The sequence below is a fragment of the Anas platyrhynchos genome, chromosome 6, assembly GCF_047663525.1.
Source record: "Anas platyrhynchos isolate ZD024472 breed Pekin duck chromosome 6, IASCAAS_PekinDuck_T2T, whole genome shotgun sequence".
Classification (NCBI taxonomy): Eukaryota; Metazoa; Chordata; class Aves; order Anseriformes; family Anatidae; genus Anas; species Anas platyrhynchos.
The window spans coordinates 5903130-5927634 of record NC_092592.1 but is presented as its reverse complement, the minus strand read 5'-3'; positions in this window follow the sequence as shown (position 1 = coordinate 5927634).

Below are 24505 nucleotides of genomic sequence, written 5' to 3'. Positions count from 1 at the left end.
AAAAAGTATGAGAACAGTATTAATAGAGGAGAAGAGAACAATAGTGATGTTTCCACAAATGAGCTAGTGGGGTTGGGATCAGATCTTCCTATTACGTGCCAGATTGCTTTCAGCTCAAGATACCTAGGAGACATTGGGACAGTTACTGCTCATCCTTTTCCAAGCTCACTGCGTATTTCTATTGATGTAACATTGCTCAAAAATGTAACTGCTTATAAAAATCTATAAAAATCTACTGTCATCTATTATAAATGCAGACAAAATAAAATTCATCACAATAAAATCTCTGAAAAGTAGGGAAGCAATGAAAGTTTTAGAAGTTAAGCATGAAATGGGAGTTCTCAAGAGTTCTGGTCAATGCGTGAGGAGCCTATCACAGGGAAAGCACGCCTTCAGATAGTTGATGTGTGGGGTATTTTGTCTTTTTCAGGGAAATTTGATAGATCATAAGGTACAGCTTCAGATGTCTGTTCATTTCTTTGGGTATTTTAAAATAATCCAGATTTACTTCTCCCACATGATTCATGACTGTTGTCCAACTTCTGTTAATCCTGAGGTCTGTATGTAATTTAGTTATCAAATAAGTGTGCATTATTAGCATAATGGCAAAATTACTGCCCAAGCCTTTTTTTTTTTTTTTCCCCCCTTTAGGGATATGAGCATTAATTTCATAGAATCATAGAATATCCTGAGTTGGAAGGGACCCTTAAGGATCATCAAGTCCAACTCTTGACACCGCACAGGTCTACCCAAGTTCAGACCATGTGACTAAGTGCACAGTCCAATCTCTTCTTAAATTCAGTCAGGCTCGGTGCAGTGACCACTTCCCTGGGGAGCCTGTTCCAGTGTGCAACCACTCTCTCTGTGAAGAACCCTTTCCTGATGTCCAGCCTAAACTTCCCCTGCCTCAGCTTAACTCCATTCCCGCGGGTCCTGTCGCTGGTGTTAATGGAGAAAAGGTCTCCTGCCTCTCGACACCCCCTTACGAGGAAGTTGTAGACTGCGATGAGGTCTCCCCTCAGCCTCCTCTTCTCCAGGCTGAACAGGCCCAGTGCCCTCAGCCGTTCCTCATACGTCTTCCCCTCCAGGCCTTTCACCATCTTCGTAGCCCTCCTCTGGACACTCTCCAACAGTTTCATGTCCTTTTTATACTGTGGTGCCCAGAACTGCACACAGTACTCGAGGTGAGGCCGCACCAGCGCAGAGTAGAGCGGGACAATCACCTCCCTTGACCTACTAGCGATGCCGTGCTTGATGCACCCCAGGACACGGTTGGCCCTCCTGGCTGCCAGGGCACACTGCCGGCTCATATTCAACTTGCTGTCTACCACGACCCCCAGATCCCTCTCTTCTAGGCTGCTCTCCAGCGTCTCATCGCCCAGTCTGTACGTGCAGCCAGGGTTTCCCCGTCCCAGGTGCAGGACCCGGCACTTGCTCTTATTGAACTTCATGCGGTTGGCGATCGCCCAGCTCTCCAACCTATCCAGATCCCTCTGCAAGGCCTTTCCACCCTCATTCGAGTCCACAACTCCTCCAAGTTTGGTGTCATCAGCAAACTTGCTCAAAATGCCTTCTATTCCTACATCCAGATCGTTTATAAAAATATTGAAAAGTACCGGCCCTAAAATGGAGCCTTGAGGGACCCCACTAGTGACCGCCCGCCAGCCTGACGCAGCCCCATTCACCATAACCCTTTGGGCCCTGCCCGTTAGCCAATTGCTCACCCATCGTATGATGTTTTTATTTAGCTGTATGCTGGACATTTTGTCCAGTAGGATCCTATGGGAAACCGTGTCAAAAGCCTTGCTGAAGTCCAAAAAAATCACATCAGCTGGTTTCCCTTGGTCCACCATACGGGTGATCTTATCATAAAAGGAAATCAGGTTAGTTAGGCAGGACCTACCCTTCACAAACCCATGCTGGCTGGGACCAATGACTGCTTTGTCCCCCAGGTGCGCCTCAATACGTTCGAGAACCATCTTCTCCATGATTTTACCAGGCACTGATGTGAGACTGACAGGCCTGTAATTGCTAGGGTCTTCTTTCTGACCCTTCTTGAAAATCGGCACAACATTTGCCAGCTTCCAGTCTACCGGGACCTCTCCAGACTCCCAGGATCGTTGAAAAATAATTGAGAGAGGTTCCGCGATGACGTCCGCCAGCTCCTTCAGCACCCGGGGATGAATCCCATCCGGACCCATGGACTTGTAGGGATCCAATTTACATGAGAAATAAAAAGTGGGAACTTCTGGCATCCTAAAGAAGTGTGGTCTAGAATTTAAATTTGTAATGTTTGTTTTTTCCTTTAAAATATTACTGTTTTCCAAATGAAAAAAATTAAAAATGCTATGGATCTGTCCACATAAGGGCTTGGAAGTAAAAAGTTAAAATCAGCTGGATGTTTCTCAGAACTGAGACACGGAATTTGACTTTGGTTATCACAGGTCATGTGTTATGCCTGTGTGCTTTGCAGCAGGCAGCAGGACTTCAGTTAAAGTTTGTGTTTTATTCTGTTTTGTTGGTTTGTTTCGGTTTTAACTAAAAAAATAATAATAGGAAGAAGAAGAAGAAAAACAAGCAGTCCTCAGAAGCTGTCGCAAAGAGCAGGAGTGCTACCAGTGCTTCAGGGTCCTATTTTGGCAAGGAATTGATCTGGTAAGATATACCAGATCCTTTCAGCAGGTAAATTACTTCTCATTGTAGAAAAAAAAAAAAAAAAGCAGAAAACCTCATCGTGTTTTTCACCCTGGGCAAAATTCCCTCCTATCCCCAAATCTACTGATCAGAGCGACCCTGAGCATGAGTCAGCTGAGCCAATCTGGCAGCTCTGAGTAATGCATTTTTGTAATGTCACAGGGCTGTGGTCCATGTCATGCAGTTCTTCCACTGCCGGACTTAAATTCTACAGAAAAGGGAAGAAAAAATAGATTTTACATGGTGTGGAGTAGGAAAGGTTTCCTGGCTTACTTAAGCGATATGATCACTCCCGAAAGCTTTCTGCCAGTGCAGAATAACAGAGAGATTTCTGCCTTCTCCAAGGCCTGTGAAAGGGGAGGCAAAAGGGTTTATAGCTTTATAGGATGTCAGTTTGAAATATCAGTCATCATGAGCCACAGACAGACATTTTCTCCCAGAAGTTAGACTTATTTAGGCAGTCTTGTAGGGCATGAGATGCCCCAGGGTATCTCATCAGTGACAACAGCGTGACAGGTATGAGTCAGGACCTACAGGAACCTGGTGTCTTCTTGAGTGGCAGCTGGATGTCAGGCAGGGGATACCCCAGGGAGTCAGAAATGGTGCTAGATGCCTGTGTTTAGGCAGCTAGACCCCACCCCAATCATTTTTTTACAGGCTCCAGACAGTACAAAGTCTGACATTTTTCTTAGCAAACCGTTGCTGCGTTTCCTTATTCTCTTTGCTGCCTAATTGCCTAATACGTCATGGTTCAGCCTGCCAAACTTCGAGTCCCAGCTGTTCGATCCCCTGTTTTTATCAACCAGGTTGAAAGCCTTCCCCTACAGCAGAGTTTTTGGCACGGTGCTTGGCCTTGTCTTTGATTACAGCAGTAGAGCTTGTTCTGTGATACCCATTGCCTTCTGGCTTTGGGCTTGCTTTGTTCTGCCTGCCCTACGGGTATGTTCTGCTCTCTCTGTTTTCATCAAAACCCAACTCTTGTTCTTCTCTTGTCTGTCAGGTCACTCTCATCTCTTTGGCACCAGTCTTTTTCTGATGATCTGATTTCTGAAACATCCTTGCAACCACACAAAATGGTTGGTAACATATCCTTGTGCTGCTCAGCAGATTTTTGCAGGGGTGTTGGTCCCTTTGAAGCTCTAGATCTCTGCTGTGAAGACAGGAAGATCTAGAACAGATGTCTGTCGCAGCTTGTGTGTCAGATACACGGTATGTTGGTTCTGGAGAAAGCTTCAGTTCACATAAGGCTTCCCCCACCTGGTATATCCCTGTGTGATCTCCTTATGGCAGTTGCTGCCTTGCAGGAGGCAGCTTTCCAGGCAGACACTCCTGTGCTGTCCACCTTTCTTCAGCACATGCACAGTTCACCTTTTTCCATTTCCTGGCAAAAATCACTGGCTTTCAGTGATGCCTGTTGGTGCACAGCTCCGGCCATTCCCTGACCTTGAGATGGGCTTTGCAGGCACTCACAAATCAGACAATATCACTGGTACATGGTCATGAGACTGCCTTGAAATTCATATCTAACCCAAAAGTTTTGTTTGCCATGACTTCACCTCTCATGGTCTGAAGCTAAACGTCACTTTGAAGCAGCTGTTTCACTGTATGGGTGTCCTGGCCTGCTGACTTCTCCTGTCTGCACAGGTGTTTAACTTAACTTGTCTTTTTAGCAAGTGCTACTGCCCCTGACCTTCTGTCTGTGATAGGAATTCTGATAGGAATTCTTCAAGTCACCACTTCGTCGATGGTAGTTCTGAGTTAGCCGCTGTAAGACCACCTCAACCATATCTCAATTACAGCAGCACCATTGTCACTAATGCTAGGATTTTGGGGTCTTCTGATTTCCTCTTGTTTTGTTTTGTTTTATTGTTTGTTTTAATGTTTTCTTGCTTATTATTACATTGACTTTCTGCTTGCTTTTATCATGTGCATAATTCTACAACCACTTCATTGAACTCACTGAAAGAAGCAGGTGATCCCTAATTAGGCACCAAAAAAAATCGCTGCGCCGCATTTCAGATCTTTTTGACATCTCAGCAATGAAACAGTTTCTGTTAGAATCAAAGTCTGAATGTGAATGAGAGAAAAGTCTCTTAGTTACTATTCAGGATTCTAGTGTTGGGCACCACTTCATGATATTTGGGACAAGTGGGATCAAGTACTATCAAGTCAAGTGTGCTGTTTTCCTGGTGTATAGAAAAATATATTTCACAAAAGAACTCAGTACATGAAATATGCTTCACCAAAATCCTTTTCTTTTTCTAACAATTGTATGGCAGTGCTGCTCTGTTTTAATCCCCATATTATTCAGATTTATTTTCCTTTTTCCTTCAGCCACAGAGCAATGATAAGAAAAGAATTGGAGACTTGACTATTTTATTAGTTTTCCCTCAGAATACACAGAGGTTTTGTCTGTGGTAAGTCAGCTCCAAGAACTGCCAATTTCATGTATTTTCATGAGTTTTGCAATGAAGAGCATCTATTAATAATGTTTTAAACATTTCACATTGTTTTTATGTTATTAGAATGATTCCTCCAGCTAAGCATGGGACACTTCTTGATTTGCATTTTGTGGAAGGTAAAACATTTAAGAAAGTTATGGCAGATTCTTCATTGCACCAGGTTATAAAATCAGGAGGGAACAGATAAAGCTGCATGTGCCTTCTCAGCTGCCCAGGCGAGATGTATGTCCACTTACTTGTCATCAGAGACATGAATCTATCTCCTCTGAGATTTATCAGAGCATTTGCTGTTCCACCCATGGCCAAACACCCAAGGAAATTCTCTTTCCTTGGCCTCCAGATGTCTCAAAGGTAGCACCACTGCTTGCCTGCCTAATTACTTTTGGATTTCTCTCTCATGATTTATCCTTTGATTTTGTATCTCTTTCCTTTTTGTCTTTGGGGACCACATTAAAATAGAAGTGGCTTTCTTTTCCCTAACAGCTTCACGTGCTGTGGATTGAACATGAAAGATGTATTCTAACTGAGGTATTGAAAGAAAAAAAATCTGCGTGCCAGGCATAAATGTCTCTAGTAGCAGAATGGGGGTACCTACAACAGCTTGTGAAGGGCACCTGGGGAAGTGGAGCACTTATTGAGGAACTTAAGAAGTTGTCTGAACAGAAAAAGGGGGGGGAGGTAGATGAAAAAGGGAGAAATTTCATCCATGCCAGTCACAGCACTGCCATCTGTCCCTGCTTTGCTATGTCTGTGGCATTCTTCTTGTGGTGCTTAATAATTTTCCAAGGCTTTACAACCAAGTGCATGAGATGGGTATGGAAGCTGCAGCTTCCCTGGTGTTATGGTGTGTGGTGTATTAACATTGCCTGGGAGCTGTGGGGAAAAATGATTTTTCTGGCTTTCTTCCTGACATATTCCTGGCTGAGCGATGGGTGGGTAACTCAATTAGACAGAGTGAAAGGTGGCTCAGAGAAACTCCTGTCATTCAGTGAGTCTTGTTTCAAAAGTAAATCTCTTTTCCATGCTGGTCTCTGGCTTGTGAACAGGTTTGTGCAACCTACCTGTTACCCAGGGAAATTTGCACTTACCGTAATCTCCTCTGCAGGAGCATTTCATGTTTTAGGCCAACATCTGAGAAAGTTCTGTGTCTTTCTTGCATGTGTTTCACCTTCAAAGCTGACAATTTTTCACTGCCCAGGGGCTGTACCTGTCCATATCATCTCCATCAGGATGCAGGTAACCTCTCTGCTAACTGCCAGCAGTTTCACTGTGCCCTGTGCTCTCTGTGCCCATGCTGAACCTTTGGTAGTTTTCAGTTTTAAACCAGAACCTTTAGATGTTTGTGAGTAGTAAACAGCATGTAAACCTGATCTTCTTGAGGGACCAAATGTGTATTTCCTTATATTGGTGATATACCTAGCGTATTAGTTCTCTGTGATCATGTAGACTTGACTACTTCTGGTGAAAATCCCTGGTTTATTCACTTCAGTCTTAAAGTTATAATTTCAAACTGGTTATGTCTCCACATTCAATCTTGGCTAATTCAATTCACTTGAGATTGTGTGCATCTATGTCCACCTAAGCAGATGCATATGAATGACTGCAATGCCAGAATTACCTTGTTTTTTGTTGAAAGTAGTTCAAAAGGAATTAAATCACCTTTTACACTTGGAGTTTGTTGTTCCAATAAATGAGATGTATGTATCTTTAGGTAAGCTGACTTTGTAACTGATTATTCTGTCCTAGAGGAAAAGCAGCGGTGTCACAGCATGGCTAGCTTCTCTTTGAAATCTCAGTTGCTGCACAGAATAGTTCTTGACATTAACAGGAAAAACTCTTACATTGCTCACAGGAAATTTAAGTCACTTTGATTGCCACCAGGGGCTATGTGTACATGCATAACGTACACATAAGAGTAGTATATAACACAGTGTTTTTATTTTCCACCTGAAAAAATGTAAATGTGCCTGTATTCTCAATACATTATTACTGAATTGGACAATTCTTATCCTTGGTGCCATATTCTGAAGTAATTGATTGGGGTCATTGTTTTTTTGTTTGTTTGTTTTAATTCATTTCTTACTAGTTGAGCTTACAAAATGTGAATGGGCTTTCTTTTGTTTTTAACAATGTGCTTTGAGCTGTACTGTTTTTCTTTTAGCTAAAAAGACTTGTATATAGAGCATCACATCTGTTACTAACCTCTAAGGAAGCCTGAACTTCTGTACAAGAAATGAGCAGGATCACTAAAACAATATTTTCTTTGTCTACCCCATTACACATCAACTAGACGAATTTCCAAAGTTCCTTAGGACTGCTTTAGTCCAGCAATACATTCCCCGAAAGCACAAAGCCAGTGCAGTAAAGGCAATTTGCTGTCTAGCCTCTTGATACCGTGGTCACCCATTTCAGAGATTCCGGTTTATGTCATCCATTTTCCCCCTGTGGTTATCCCATCAAAGGGAATTAGACTTTTTTGACATGATTTATTTCCAATAGGCCCTGCTCTTTATTTATTTATTTATTTATTTAGCTTACCATCTAGTCGTTGTTTACCATTTACTTTTCACTCCTTTCCATCAAGGTGAGGCTGAATGGTCTCTGTTTTTTTTTTTTCTTAGTTTGTTTTCTCCCCTCTTGATGTCTGGAGAAGAACGAACAGAACCTCTGGGCATTTTCCCCTTGTTGCCTGTAGTTGTGAAATAAAATATAATAGTTTAGAAATTGCTTTGGCTGGGGTCTCAGGAAGAGGAGATACTTTTGCTTTTAAAATATAACCCGAGTTTTGTGGCTGTTTATAAACATAGATTTATTTTCTCTTAATCAGTCTGCTGGGAAACAAAGCTGGAAGAATCAATGCCATTTTGTTTTCTCTTTAAGTGTACTAGTGTGAGTGGGGTGTTCTGTTTTTTCTTGATTTTGATAGAAGGAAAGAGCAGCGAAAAAAATAGAAATTGATTTGGCTTAGAGTAATGCTGACATTTCTTTCAAATTGAACTCCATAGTGAGAAAAATGCATTCCCCTCATTAACATGACCAGGAGCCCAAATAAAGATTTGATGCTGCAGTATGAGCAGCAGAACACTGTGTATTCTGTAACTCCGTGATCATTAAAAACAGGAATTTACTGCAGAAGAACATAGTCCTGATATTTTTTACAATTATCGTTGGTGTCTATTATGTCATACCGCATTTTAGACCATGTCAGTTGTTTTCACAGTGTCAGACTGAAAGCCTACCCTTTTTTCATGAATTTATACTTCTCCTTGAGAAACTTGGGCATGTTGGTGTATTAGTGGAAGGCAGTTTGTATTGTCATGAAACTTTGTACATCATTAGTTTAGGGTGCAGTTCCAGGACCTACTTCTTAGTTTCAACTTTGGATCAACAGTCTTCATGAGCTATTAGGGTCTACAGCTCCACCAAGCTATAAATTATGCGTTCATATTTTGAAATTAGTTTGTAATACCTCCACTGTCATTTAGTCACAAGGGCTTTGTTGTTGTGGAAGTGTGATAATTAAATGAAACTATTTTTTCATAGTTTTTTTTGTGTGTGTGCTTTGTTGTTTTGTTTTTTTTTCCATGTGTGTGTGTGCAATGCAGAATCCAACTGTATTGTTCTCAAGTGGGCTGTTTCAATTGATTTGAGACAAAATTTTCCCATGTCCATTCTTAAAAGACAGACTTCAGTACTTTCCTATGCAGAGATTAACTCGCTCTGTACAAAACGTCATACAAAAGGAAGTATTAGAGAACAAGATCTAAAATACTTTCTGGGACCTCCAGATGCTACAGGGCTGTTCCCTGTATAGTAAGAAGCCTTTGCCTTTATTGCTGTTGTTGGAGATTGAATAGAGGCTTGTGGCTCTAGCTTCTAGCAGTTCAGGAAGGCCTTTGAATAATCACAGTCATCATCACTGAGTAGATCCGCTCCATGTTCAGAAAGCATTTCTGCATCAGAGTAAGTCTCCTACCAATGTAGGATACAATCAACCCATCCCAGTTTTAGTTTAGATAGTCCCGTGTTTCTAATGATACCCATGGAGTTATTGCTAGGGCAAATTAAGTCGATTCTAAAGGCCATCCACTCTATTATCACTGAAATTTAATAGAGAATTGTTCTGTATGTACTTGTACTTGTAGACTTCATCAAGAGGAAGAAAAATATCTGCCTTATGTCAACCTGTGTGTTTAGCCACAAGGGAAGAAAATACAATTGGATGGCTGAGACTCTTTGACAGGTTATAAGGAGAAGCCACAGGGCTGGATGTGGAAAAAAGAGAGAGAACGAGACAGGAATGGAATGTGGGAAACTCTTTTTCTTGTACTTCTTTCCCCACTTCTTCTGGTTATTTGTGCTAAGAGCCTTAAATTGTCCAGTTGCTTGGTTTCTCATAAGGGAAATGAGCTGGGCTCTACTGGCAGTCCAAAGAGAAAGGCAGACAGCTGGCCTCGAGACTGCACATGGCCCAGGGGGAGAGGAGAAAGGCAGGGGAGGAAAATCACAGCAGCTTCCAGGGAGTGTTCCAGAGGAAGCAAGTGATTCAGGGCATCCAGTGCTTGTGCTACTGGTTTTGCACTTCTGTAATTTTTTGGATTGGAAATTTTTTTTTTTTTTTTTTTTTTTTTTTTTTTTTTTTAAGAAAGAACCGGAGTCTGACCTGAAGTAAACCTTCTGTAAAAGCGCAGTAATGAGGCTGTAAAATTTAATAAAGAGAAATAAAAACTTTACTAAAATCAGAGGTATTCAAGTATGGTAGCCAGCTATTTACTCTTCCTGTTTTGCAGATATTCATACACTCTTTGTGCTTTGGAAGACGAGAGTCAGTATTGCTGTTCACTGCTACTTCTGCTTTGGTCTTAAGGAACAGAGGCCTTGTAGTTATGTCGTACCTCCTGTATTTCCCCTACCTTAAACCAAATGGTAGAGGCATCTATTTCAAGACTATGTTTTGCTCTAAACTCTGTCTGTAGGGTCAGGTAGCATTTGCTGACAAATTTGTTCTGAAGTGGGCTGGACTGCTTTCTTCGTATGCTTTTCTTGCCCTTAACAGTAGAGGAGGAGAGGCAGCAGGGCTCAGGTGGACCTGGCCTTTCCTACTGGCAGCTCCGAGCAAACTGCCAAATAGTGCTTTCTTTGTCTCTGCTTTGAAAAGGAACTTGAAGCTTTCATCTCTCCCCTTTCTGAACAATAAAGTGTGAACCAAGGAACACGAGGGAGTTCACCAGCTTATTTTTTTTGAGGTAGAGGATATGCAAAAATCAAATCCATTTAGTATGTGAGACTTGACTGTGTGTATATTTATATACACACACACAATTTCAGTAATTAAGAAAGCCACTAATAACTTTGATATCAAATTTTATGATGATAACATTTGAAGTTAAATTTAAAGTAGCTACTAATTTACAGTCTCAATGTCTAATCTTTAATGAGTTTCTGTGAACTGATCAGGGTCTTTTTTGCCAGCTTATAACCACAAGTATAGTTGATATATCAACAGCTGGATTTGACCAACACTCACAAGAAGTAAAATCAGAATCGTAGGAATCTTGCTTTATATAGTACTCTGCCATATACATGGTGTCCTCAAGGTAATGCTCACTTACCTGGTTAGTAGCCTGATTTTTCAGAACTAAGATATACTTAGATATTTGAACATAGAAACCAAGGAATAAGTCATCCTTGTAATTGTCCTGACTAGATAGTGACCTCCTTTGGTGTTTAAGAGTTAGAAAAAAAATATATAAAAAATCATTATCATAGGCAGAGCACTACTTCTGCTATTGTTAAGGTTATGAACTTTTTCATGTTCAAAGGCTGACTGTCTTCTGCATGCTCTAAAATACCTTTGCTTATGCAGATTAGCTTCCATCTGAGTGTATCTCAGCTGTGTAACACTGAGTTACTCAGTTTCAGGGTCCTTCAAGATAGTTTTCTTCTTCCTTTTATAATCTAGATGAAATAGATACTAAGGAAGTCGTTTCTGTTAAGGAGAAGAGCATCATACCATTTTTTCTCCCTGAAAGTCTCCAGTGGTTCACCTCTATTTGGTTTACTTCAGACTGCAAAAATGTGATGTTGGTATAGCTGGCATGAGATGAATGTTTGTTTTCACCTGCAGTGCATACATATCGAAAGCTTTTGCTGCAGAGAAGATCCCAGAGGTCACATGCTGATCCAAACTAGGCTGAAAATTGTACAGATTCTCCTTGGAGAATGAAACTATTTTCTCTGCCTATACAGAGCTGACATAAGGAGCTTTTCTGGTGGGGATCTGGCATTGCCACTTCAGTGTTGGAGTGTGGGATTGTCATGGGCTGCATTCAAATAAAAATATACTTCCTAAACAGAAATTAACCGGTTTATTACATATGTTGAAAAAAAGCCATTCGGCTCATTCTGCCTGAAAATTTGGGACAGTTTCTCTCCTGCTAGAACCTGGTGCTCTCTGGTCATCTGCATTTGAGGATTTCAGAAACTCCAGAGAGATGATTGCTGAACATTATCAATTCTCAGTGAGACAGCCAACACAAATACAGGAAGGATCATCTCAGTCCTGTGAGACTTTTCCCCCAGAAAGCAGATGTGGGCTTCTGTTCCAAGGAGCACAACTTTCCTCTTACGTTCAAGAGGTTTCTGTTGCTTTATTCTGTAACAGCCTCACCATCCTACTACAGGAACAGATTCCTATTTCGCTCTCATTGCACTCTCTATCAGTAGATTAGTGTGTCTATGGTCACTAGATAAAAGCTTCAAATCCCCTGCTGTTCTTAGGAAATAGAAGTTGCGTCCTCACATCTGATTATTTATTGAACTATCTCTGCTGGAGCTGATCCTCTAGAAAAAAAAAAAAAAAAAAAAGATATTTTCAGGCCTCTTTGGTTTTCCTGGCTGTTATCACATTGAACAGCAACATAACATTTTCCAAGGCGAGTAGCATTTTTCAAGTAACTGGTTTGTTTTTCCATGTAGCTGAGCTCTGCCGGTACTTTGGGGAAATGCTCTTCTCATTGTGATAGATGACTGTTGGTTACCTTGTGTGCTCTGAGCCCAGTCCAGCCCTCCTAGGCAATACATCCCAAATTCCAGGATGTCTAGGCTCCATGAAACCTTAAAAGGGACAGAAACCTGACTTGTGTTTCTTATGATGCCAGTGGCTTTAGCAAGAGAATAGTTTGATTGAAGAGCATTTGATGAAGAAACATATTGCAGGCAATCTAGAAGTGTAACATTAGTTCATTAAATAAAGGAAGAAAACACCCTGAAGCGGTCATCTCCTGCTCCAAATTAACTTTGAGAAGAGGAGTTAAAACCTATTCTGTCAAAATTAGAGCTGCTGTTGTGGGTACTTGTAGAAATGTCCATACATTTAAAAACAAAACCAAAAACCACTACTAATCAAGCAAAACCCACTTGTGACTTGTTTTCATGATTTGTACAAGCAGTAAACAGATCTGACTTATCCTAGAAAAGACAAGAAAGAATGGGTCTCACAACTACTCTACCTTCATCAATATTTATAATCATCTTCATTACTTTTTTGGAGGAAAACAGGTGGTAAAATGTTATTTCAGAATGTTTTGGGGAAAACAAATTCTTGCACAAATTAAGGTTATTAATATAATACTACATAAATAATACTACATAAATATTCTATCTAAGTTTTTAAGAATATTCTTAGGATGTCTATTACTCATATAGGAATAAGGTAGGAGAGATGATATTCTCACATTTGGAGTGGAAATTGGTAAAAGAGGTTAAGCCTATTTAAACTATCACTGGATTACTAAAAAGCTCTTTGGTTCACCTTTTCAGGGCATTGTAGGTCAAAATGTAGGTTAGTATCTGAATTAAGCCTCATCACAATGAGAGAATGGCTTTATTTTGTGGGAGAGGTGATAAGCTAATAGTGAGTGTGCTGCTTCTCGGCAAAACATAGTGGTAATTTTTAGCTTTTTTGAAGCAAATTATTCAGGCTACACCAGTGGAAAAATGCACGCTGAATACAAATTCTACAAATGCTGGCATGTCTGTTGTTACTTGTTAGAGGAATATATGCAAAATAAAAACAGAGCTTGCCAAAGAGCAACTTGAGAGGTAATTTTACATTTTTGTGCAGCTAATTATGCGCAGAAAAAAGTGCTAGTGCTGGGGTTTTCCACATGGCTGACAAACATATAGAAAAATTCTGTTGCAGAAATTGGAAATAAAGACAAACTTAACAATTGAAGGAGTCTGCAGTATGCTACAGGGGGGATGCAAAAACTAAATTTCCATAGGCGGTGATCTGGCTACCATTTGGGCCTTTAAATGAGGCTAGTTAGCCTTCTGAAAAACATTTTGTGTCCTGCTTTGTAGGTGTCCACAGCAGCCCCTGCTGAGGCTGGAGCCTCTTAGTTAATGGAAATTCCCACTGCGATGGATTTCACAGTCTTCCTGTAAGATCTGGGGTGACTTTCCTTCTCCTTCTGCCTAACTAAGTGCTTTGGATATCAGTAGATACCATGGGGTCTGTGTTTTTTGTTGGCTGGTTGGGTTTTAATTGACAGGTTTTGCATACTTTCATTTCAGTGCATTGGTAATTCCCTTGAGCTGGTGAGAAACAATATCGGGGCAGAAAAAATACTGGTACAGAAAGTCTTCAGTTGTTGACAGAGTTGCTGGGAGTTGAACTGAGAAGAGCAACAATAATATTTTGAAACTGTAGGAACAGTCTGAAGAAACATAAAATCCTCTGCAGTGGGCACTTGTTAACAAGGCTCCTAGTAACAAGTAATAAACCAAAGTGGTGAAAAGCAAAACAAAGCTCCTGTTCTCACCTTTCGGTAGTAGAGTTTAGATTTCATCTCATGCATTGACTTTGAGAGTGCCGATATTAAGCACATGAAAAATAGTGAAGTATTAGTTTTTTCCTTTATTTCTTATTAAATCAGCAGAAATCTTATTTCCTGTGGATTTATAACTTACAAACTGGAGCATTTGGATGGAGATTGAATTGGGCAGAATGTACTTGTAAGGAGCCTTGTCTGCCTTGATTTAATAGTGTATTCCCAAATTGGATGAGTAGCACTATCCAGGTTTCAGAATGCAATTTCACATAATTCCATGCTTTTTCAAAGAATATTTCAAGAATTTTCTCTCTTGTTGGGTAGAAGCTATAGGTGGATATGTTTTTTTTCTTTTCCCCCAGTTAAGTTCATGTGCTAATTCCAGAGAAAAAACTCGTAAGCAGCCTCTCCCCCAGCCCTTTCTCTGCACCGATCTGTTAAGGAGAGTTTTATCTCCGTAGGATCTGCCTTACAGGCTAGGGGGATGCAGACTTTGGATGTCCTAGAATCTATTTCAGCTGTGTTCACACAAATAACTTGTTTGCATGGGTCAGATTTGCCTTCTTAGCGAAGTTCTAAGTTAGTTTTCTTACACTGGCCAGTATTTGGTGCAAGTTGATACTGGTATTAGGTTCTGTAGAAAATTCATTTGTACTGCAATACCAAAAGGATGAATAATTTTTAGAAAGGAGTCCATCTGTCTAAAATTGTACTTTGCGTGATACTTGTGTCCCTGAAAACAGTCATGATTGTAAAGCTTCTGGATTCTGAAAGGAAACCTCTCCTTGGCAAATCTGCATGAATCCAGAACCCGTCATCGCTTCAGCTGGGGGGCAAGCAGCTCTTGCCATAAAGGCTTTGGGTGCACCTGTGGGACTGTTCCTGTTGTGCAGACATGCTACGGCCCGACTTCTGGGTAATACTCGTGTAAATAGTAACAGTAACTGATGTAAGGTCTGGTTAATACAATCAGATTAACCCTATTAATTAGTTCGTAGATGCTTTGATCACAGCTGGTATCAAAATGATTCCCCAGTATTAGAAAAGAACCCAAACCCTAACTAATCACATCATTCATACGTTTTATCTCTACGGAGGTGAGGTCTGAAAGAACAGTCATTAGCTGTGAGTCATGGCACAAGGGAATCATACCAGCGGAATCCCTGAAAAGTTACTGAGCAAAATTGCTGAAAAGACTGATGAGCAACCACGAATTTGAGAGGAGATAAATTGTCAGCTACTATTGAATACATTTCCATAAATTAGGTATCATTTCTTTTCATTCGTCTTATTAAAAGTATTTAATAAAAGTATGGTTCTCTACCTCATAATATTTTAAAAACTACTTGCAGTTTATCTCTGTATAATTCACAGGAGTAAATGGAATTTCCTTTGTCCATGGTTTTACAGAAGATATAAGGGAAAGAATTTATTTGGCAAATGTTATGCTTGAGCAAGAACCTAAAGGTGAAATCTTAAATTCAAATAGACTGTAAAAATAGAATATATATTTCCCACACATGTCAAAAAAACAAATGCAAAAGAAGATTCAATGCTGCTTCTTTAATTCAATCTAAAGCCAGCAAAATCGCAGCAGAAAAGCTACAGTAAATGGAGAGAGGAGAAAATTTGTCTTGTTACTGATGGATTATGATGTGTAAAATATAATTGGAGATGACAGGGGAATATCAGAAATGAAAGAAAGCTTTTAAAGCGGCCTAAACAATGCTTGGCAGTTATTAAAAAATAAAAAAAAAGAAAGAAAAAAGAAAAAGAAAATGTTCTGCAGGTGGTAATGAATGATCTGCCGTGGGGCGCTCTGTGGTGTGCATGATACTCTTTGTGAACTTAAAGAACAGAAAATGTTCTGGCATTTGTAATCAAGGTAGAAGGAGGGGAAAAAAAAGCTATTGCAAAATAGTTTTCTCTAGAGTGGGGAAGTTTCGAAAAGGTATGGTTTATAAAGCCAAGAATCATAGCTGAAGCTTTATCTGCAGGAATTAAGGTATTCAAAGCCTGATCTAATGCCCATTCAAGTTAACACAAGGATATTTACTGAATTCCCCACACTCTGGTGGGAATTCCCAAAAATTTGGATTCACCTAAGTTGTCCTGCTTAGGTCAGGTTGCCCTCATTTTGCTTGAAACACAGTCAGGCATTTGGAGGATGAATAGTGATGGATATTGAGAATAATCCAGCAAGCGCTCAGCTGGGAAATTAAGGCTTTTGAGGTGGCTATGAAAGCCAGCTATCGACAAAAATGAAGAATGTAATTTGTTTTTCCAGCACATGCCGAACAACTGCCAAAATGAGTGATTCACTGTCTTAAATTTTAAATTAACAGAATCTGCCCATTTTGGAAAACAGCTTATCAAGCTTGCAGTTTTGAAACAGAATTGTGCAGTGTCCTCCAAGCTTTTGTGGTCCTGGCAAATACCGATGGTAAAACTGAAGAATGATTTAATTTATATACTAGTGCATGCTGCCTCTTCCAGAATGTCAGTATGAATAAAATTCCAATTTTTAAAACGTGTTCTTTGCCAAAATGGCTATATTTTCTATGCTGGACCCACTCCTTGCTCTGTCTTCAGAAATTTATACCCAGAAATCAGAAAAAAAATCAGCTACATCTTTCCAGTTCAAGCCATTGCAGCACAGACTGATATGACTATGAGGGCAAATAACAAGAATGGAACAGATCATCCTGATTTCAGTTACACACAGGTTTGGTGGAAAAGATCCTGTTTAATGTCATACAACCCATGACAGTGTATTAGTAACGAAACAAGGAAAAGCTCCCATTTCCCGTTGCGGTTGGAAGCTAATTACAAAGCCACAAGTGGTTGTTTAAACCTTCTCTTATCAAGAAAGCATCCTTCCTCTGCTAGAGAAAATGGTTAAATAAGAGAGCCAAAGCTCCTGTGTTTGTTTTTTCTTCCCATGGGTGTAGGAAGGCACTGGAGATGGAGAGGGGAGAGCTCTACAGCCCTTTAAAGCTTTGCAACTCGTGCTGCAGTTTTTACCACTCCAGAAACTAGTGCAAGACAAACATCTGGAAATCCTCCCCACGGTCCCATACGGTGCCAAGTAATGCACTGCTCAGCAACAGCACATGTCTTTAACACATGCCTTGATCCATCATATATTAAGCAGTTGTCTTCATTATCAAGAAGGCAACGAATGTGAAAATCCTGGCGGTGCAACAGTACTTGTCTTTGTGTGCAGGGGTAATGGGCTGGCTGTTCCTGCAGGAGAGAGTGAATTTGCAGGCTTGCTGTCAATATTGCTTCTACCAGTTATTTGTAGAGTCAGGAGAGGCTTCAGCTAAAATTGGAATGGGAGGATTTCTAAGCTGCTTTGTGGTGTGTAAACAGGGTGACTGGAAGAATAGTACTTTGTAAGAAATTCTTGAGGATAAATTGCAGGTAAAATAGATTTAAATACAGCTTTCTGGGCAAAACTACCTAATCACATAAAAATGCTGTATCATGTGAATTTCAGCATTTCTGCTCAAATAGTATGTGATGAACAGAACAGTGCTTGCAAATAGATGAAGAGAAAACATCACTATGGTAATCTTCACTGCCATTGATGAGAATGTGGCAAACGCCTGTCTTGTAGCATTTATCACGCGTGGATTTTGTTGTTAACATGTGAATGGTCGCATTTCCAGTGTGATGGAGGAGTACTTTTCCATCCTCCAAGAAGATGGTCAAAACCCATTACCTTTCTAAGACAGAATAAGAATTCAAAGCCTTGAAAGCTTTTCTAAGATGAGAACTACAAAACCCCAGTCCTTTCAAGAAATGTGTTTTCTCTACACATTCTTAAGGAGGGGTTTTGAATTCTTAATATTCACTTATTTTCATACACTGCTTCTGGCTTTTGAAGTCTCTCTGTACCTTGGAACTTTCTTTTATGGCTTTTACTGCCATAAAAATTCTTGTCCAACGTCTGGCTTAAAAAAAGTTATATCCACTGTCTTTCAAAGGATAACTCTGATTATTTGCTCTCACTGTGTACAGAGAAGCAGCCAAAAGTTTGGCAAGTGGGGCTGGGGGATTGCTGTAGTTTGGTTTTACATACATTTAACTTCCTCAGCATCTGAAGCATTTGTGGCATTCTTCTTTATAACCAATGTTTACTGTTTATCTATCATTTCAATCTGCAACCAAGTTTCTATGCAAACAAAACCAGAACATGTTGTAGTGGATATGAATGAAAAGCGACCCGAAAGGAATTTTGCAAAACAAACCAAAAAGTTATACGGTTTCTTGATGCTCTGTTTTAAAAAGGGGTTACAGAAGTGTTTGTTTTCAAAGAGGGTTACTTTTAACTTATTTCTTGTTTTCTAACCTGCAAATATCAGTAATGTCAGATCTTATTTTCCTCGCTTTTTTGAAAGCCTGCTGAGGTTCTCAGCAGGTGTGCATTACACTTCATAGTTTAATTGGGGTGACCAGCATGTTGAACGTACAACAAAGTTGTGCTTTTCATTAAAAGATTAAACACTGAATTTTGTGCAGTTATAAGAAAAATTAGGTAATTAAGTTCCATGCAGGAACCAAACTGTTTTCCCTACTTCTTATTGTTCATAATTGCCTTTGTTAACTCTTCCATAGTCAGTTTACAACCTCCACAATTTCTCTCATTTTCTGTGTGTTGTTGAAGTGAGATGATGATTTTAAGCCTAAGCATAAGAAACAAAGCAAAGTGGATCCAGCACTCGGTGAGCACATGAGGAGGTGCAGAAGGATACAGTCCCCATTTGGTTTCTTTCAGACTTTGATTTAAAAGTTCAGTAAGAACTTTGATAGATGTACATGCTGCTTTCCTGCTGTGATACCCTGCAATATTTTGCCTTCTGTTGCTATCAAATGATTTGTGTGTATGTGAAATGCTGCTATTGATAGGAGAGGTGTAAGAGGGGCTATTGAAGTCTCGTGTTATGAAACACAATTGTTTTATAAATATTCTGTTAGGGAAAATAAGAAAAGTCAAGGCTGGACTCATTGGTTGTTGCTAGCGGAGAAGGTGCAGAGAAGATTTCCTCTTTTAGGAAGGGCTATTGCAAACTGGCAGGGTGGCAAACAGACTGACAGCACTGAAGGTCAGCATATTCTGATGATACCTGTCCCATGTGGATGTCTCATCCACGGAGGTACAGGTTCCAGCTGGAATTTGCTTTTGGACTGGGATATTTAAGGCATCTGTCTCCTACGATGATTTTCTAGTACCCGGTTGTAGAGGATCTGTACTGCAGCACTTCCTTAGTCTGGCTGCTCAGGGGTCTGCCCTTTACCCACCTGTGATTTGCATGAATCCTCCATGGACGTAACTGTGTTTGAGGTGACAGTCTGGCCAATGCGATGGGAACTTATCAGTGTGCTAAGAAATTACTGTAGGGAAGAACGGGCCAAGAGCCTCGTTTTCCATGGGAAGCCAGTCTGGAGTTGAAGGGCATCAATGCAGCAGAGAGGAACGTGCTTTTCCATTCAGGTGTATGTGCACTTCAGTGGTGCCATTACCAAATCAATCCCTATTGAGTGACACTCCGTTCCTGGTGCAAACCACTGCCCTTTACAAATGTGTATCACTCTTTCAGTTGCAAATAAAAAATAGCTTTTTTCTTTTTTTCTCCCTGTGTATCAGTATCATTGTAATATCATCATTACATGGAAACTTACAATGCTTGAGGCTATGGAAGCAGTTTGACTGTACTGCTAGGAGAAGTCCCATTAGCAGCAAGCACTCAGATAAAACCCAAACAAATTTGGAATGGGTTTCTGCTATCAAGTATCTTTCTAGGGGAAGGCAAGGAAATGTCTGTGAGCAGCAGCGAGCATTGTTTCTAAGGAAGGCCACGTTTCTCAGCAAACTCTTCTTCTGACCGCTCCAGTAACAGCAATCATGTCCTGCTGGCACTGGCCTCACAGAGGTTTAGAAGAGAAGGAATACCTCTGTGTTCCCAGGGGGGTTCAAGGGAGAGATTTTAACTCCCTCTGGCATTTGAGCAGAACCCAGGATCTCCTGGAGATCCCGTAATCCTAAATGAAGCCCAGACATCATTAGTTTTCTCAGAGGTCTGGGCACTCGCTAAGGTTTTATGAAGAAGTCAGCAAAATACAACCTACGGTGCTGCATTGCTACGGTGCTTTGAACAGTGAGGGGAAAGCTCATTTTCGTGGTACCATTCCTTCAGCCCCGAGAATCCCCACTAAAGACAGTCCCGGCAGAAGTGGCTGAGCTTTTAGGGCAGCCAGGGAGATGTGTCACAGACAATGTCCTTGGGTCATAGGGTCTTGATGTGTATCCACTGTTGGTTTCCTTGTCTTGTTAATGGGGGGTAGGGATAGGACAAGGTGGAATGGCTTTAAGATAAAATAGGGAAGATTTAGGTTAGACATTAGGAAGAACTTCTTCCCTCTGAGGGCAGTGAGGCCCTGTCCCAAGCTGCCCCAAGGAGCTGTGGGTGCCCCATCCCTGGCAGTGCCCAGGGCCAGGCTGGATGGGGCTGGGGGCAAGAGGCCTTGCCGATGGCAGGAGGTCTGGGGGTCTTTAAAGGCCCTTCCAGCCCAAACCACTCTCTGGTTTGATATTTTACAGAGTTTGGCTTAGCTCTTGCTGTAGGTCCCCTCACTGTATCAGGACAGCCTAGCTTCTGCAGGGACCTGCCTCACAGTTCAGAAAAAGAGGACTCACACAAAACTGTCAGCCTCTGCTCATAACCTGCTGTGTTTGTAGAAACCCTGGCCAGCTCTAAGCGATGACTGTGAGCTTGCCTTGGTTGCTTCTGCCTTTCAGACATTTTCAGCTAGCAAGCTGTGTGTTGAATAAGGAGCCAGCTTCTGTATTTTTCTTTGTATGAATCAGATCGGGGAAGAGGAATATCAGTACCTGAGGTGGGAACAAAGAACGCAATGGAAGTTTGGGCAAGAAGGTTGTATTTGCTATTTATCTTAGAAAGTAAAAAAAAAAAAACCTACCTTTGGACATCTTTAGAAATCTGAAGCTGTTAGAGATCATGTGCAGTACTAAGCCTAGATTAGAGAAGGACTTGTTATTTACTGTGAGGAAAAATAGCTATTAACTTATTAAAATAAGCAATTTTTATTTGACAGTCCTTTAATTCTATCCATTTCCATCATTTCTCCCTGCTGATTTTGACACAGCATTCCTAAAAAACAGAGCAGTAGTTTAAAACTTTGTTTGGCTTAGTTTCTAAATAGCTTCTAAAAAGTCTAAATATTTGGGAGTGTTTTAGGAAAGCACAACATGAATGCTTTGGTGAGTACTACATAATGTTTTTTACTCGAGTCAGGAAAGCTATATTTACAGAAGGCCTTGTAAAACCTCGAGTATATCGTCCTTCAATTTGTAGCCAAAATATTTGTTCTAATGGCGGTACCATTAGAGATAACGGTAAAAAATATTGAAGATTAGAAAAATAAAATAAAACAATAACTGGGCACTTGCTCCAAGGGACATATTTTGACTGAGCAGGGATCAGTTCCTAGTTCCTAACCCGGTTTGTGGAGGTGCTGGCTGTGCTGAGGGGCCTTCACTGCCACGGCGCAGGCCTCAGGCGGCGGTGGCGGTGGCAGCAGGGGGAGCTCCCGCTCCGCGCCAGCCGCCGCCGCTCGGCCGCGGCCTCGTCGCCGGCGCCGGGCCGTGAGGGGCCGCGGCCGCCCCGTGAGGCAAAGCCCGGCCCCGGAGGGACCTTGGGCATGGCCGGGGGGCTGTGCTCTGCTCCGCCGGGCCCTGCCTTGCCCCGGGGCTGAGCCACGGGTGGACGGCGGACATAAGGCGTGCAGCTGAAATGAGTGGGGAAGCAGCTTGTGCGGGTTGCTGCCATGTTGTGTCCCCCCATATTTTTTTTTTAATTTGCCGCAGAAAATCGCTTCCGAAGTCAGCCCATGTAAACAAAATGCGCTCTCATCATCATTAGGAAACCTTTAGGTTTGTGCTAACATGTTAAGCCCGAATGCCACAAGTTACCGAAACCTGGAAACGTTTCCAATCATACGCAAAACATATTTACTTCAACAATATTATTCTGCGATAATACTGCACATGAAGGTTGTTTTGTTTACAAATCGAAGTACGTAATGAATAAACACGAATTATGTCTCTGAAAATAGGAGGTTTTCTAAGGCACTGCAAAATATGTGTTAATCCTTTACATACAAATCTACACAAAGCGGCTTGCTTGCAGAAGTCTCTCAGAAGATGGTTTGCAGGCTGTTCTACAAGCAAGTTCGCGTCTGATGTGGATGAAATAATTTGAATTTGTATTCAAAGAATATAAAATTATTTCACATAAATCAATGCGTCCTTCGTACTTACTTCAGCAGGTACTTGGTAAAATCTAGGATAGCAAAAATTATGACTGTCTCGTGGGAGTATGAGCCTTTTCATTATCCTCCTAAACTTGTTCTTCCCAATCTTTATAGCAGTGTTAGCAGAAAACAAAGAGGAGATAGACTTCTGAAAGAAAACTATTTTTTTTAAAAAAAAAAAAGGTAGCCTTAAGCAAAACTCCAAAGGAGAACATCTTCATTGGAGGCTTCAAGTGAATTTGGCAGGAGTGGCTCAGTGTCACAGATGGGGAACTATCCAGCAGAACTCTCCTTGCAGTCTTCAGGAAATGAAATTAGCCTGACAAATGTCTGGCTGCACACTCCAGAACTAAACTCATGAATGTTCTAGCAACATCTGCTGTTACTTATGTGAATGTGACAGAAGAAAATTGAACATAACATTTGCTAGTGAGCCAGCAAATCTGACTTTGATCTTTCTCACTTATTCAGGACACAAGGAGGGAATGAAGTACAAGATGGGAAACAATTTCAAAAAATACAATTTTAAAATTCAAATGACGACTAAAAAGATCTAAAATAACCTTTTTCAAATCAAGATATCAGTGTGCAGCAGATCATTTTTTTCCAGGAACTACTCTTGTTCAGAACAGTCGGTGAGGAACAGGAGCTGATTTTCTAGGCTGACATACTGCAATTTGTGAGAAGAGTGAACGCTGGTATTGGATCCTTTGCAGCCATCAAATCATCTAGGTTGGAAAAGACCTTCAAACCATGAAGAGACAAATACTAACATCAAGTATACTCATGAAAGCTACTTCTTAGCAAGAATGATAAATAATTAAAGGCATATTTTTACAATTTGAAGGGAAAAATTATACATAATGTAAATTCCTCCTAATGAGTCATTTTGACCGAGGAAGTACAATACTGCATCTTTTAAAGAGAAAAAATGTGCTTTGAACCCATAATGTTTGCAGAAGAATATCTTTAAGAATCCTTTACTTACATTAAGGCTATTCAGGCTGTCATCACATTTACACACCACTTGGCAGGTTATCACATCCTTGTCTTCATTTTAGCTTCATTCTTTCCTATCTGTGGAATAACTGTTGACTCAGTTTTTGAGAACAAGTGTGCAGATGCGTACTCATTACAGCCACGAATATGCTATCCCTTGCGCACCAACCTCAGTATTGCTTACAGTCTTGCTTTTTTCTCTGATAATGATAACAATTATGGGGAAAAGCATTTTACCAATGGTAAAGAGTTAGGAGCAAGCATTTGGGATATTTGATTGATTCTGGCTCTGCTACCAAGTCACGATTATTTTTTTAAACATGTCATAGAGGAACTGAATGAACAGTCCAACTATTGACCCGTGTTTTCACATGGGATCAAAGAAGCTCAATGAATTCCCAGTTGTGCATGCAAAACAGGCCTGTGTGTAGTCACTTAGGTATGGATTCCCATGTCCGTATTGTTTAGGCAGTGCAGAAAGGTCTTTTCAAACAAGTTGAACTTAATATTAAGTGCTCCAGCTCCTAAGCTGCTGCACTTGAGTGGTTTAACATAAATATATCATATCACTGAGTTGTGCCCTGCACCCTGAAATGCCCTCATTATCACTTCTCATTTCTTCATGGCTTCTGAGAGAAGGAGCAGCATGTCTTCATATGAAGCATGTGCAGCTCCCAGATTTTCCCTTGAAGTTGGTGGAAAGCAGAGAGAATTTGGGTGTGAGGCCAGGCAAACAACTAAAAACTTCCTTGGTTGGTTAGTGTTGGGAATGGGTGGGGGTAAAAATATCTCTAGCTGGTTAACTGCTCCGCGTGAGGACCTTTTCTGACTGGCTCTCCACCCCAGTATTTGCAAGGCAAACCACTACAGTGTTCATTGTAGTGTTCATTCAATGTTCTTTTTATTTTTATTTTCTCCTCTGGTACCTCCAGATTGATTGCCATTTTTGGTGACTTTCTTCGTGATATGAAAATACCACTTCTTGCAAGGCTAGGTGCTGTATTCTGAGAGTGGACAGAGGGAAGTGTTGGGCTGCAGGATAGTCCTAGGATAAAAGAAATTTCTATGAAAGACTTGTTGAAGTATTACTTCTATTCTTACCAGAAGAAGTTAAGAAATAATAAGCTACCTTTAAATGCTTCTATTTTTGTAAGGCTTTTAAGTGGCAATTTAAAA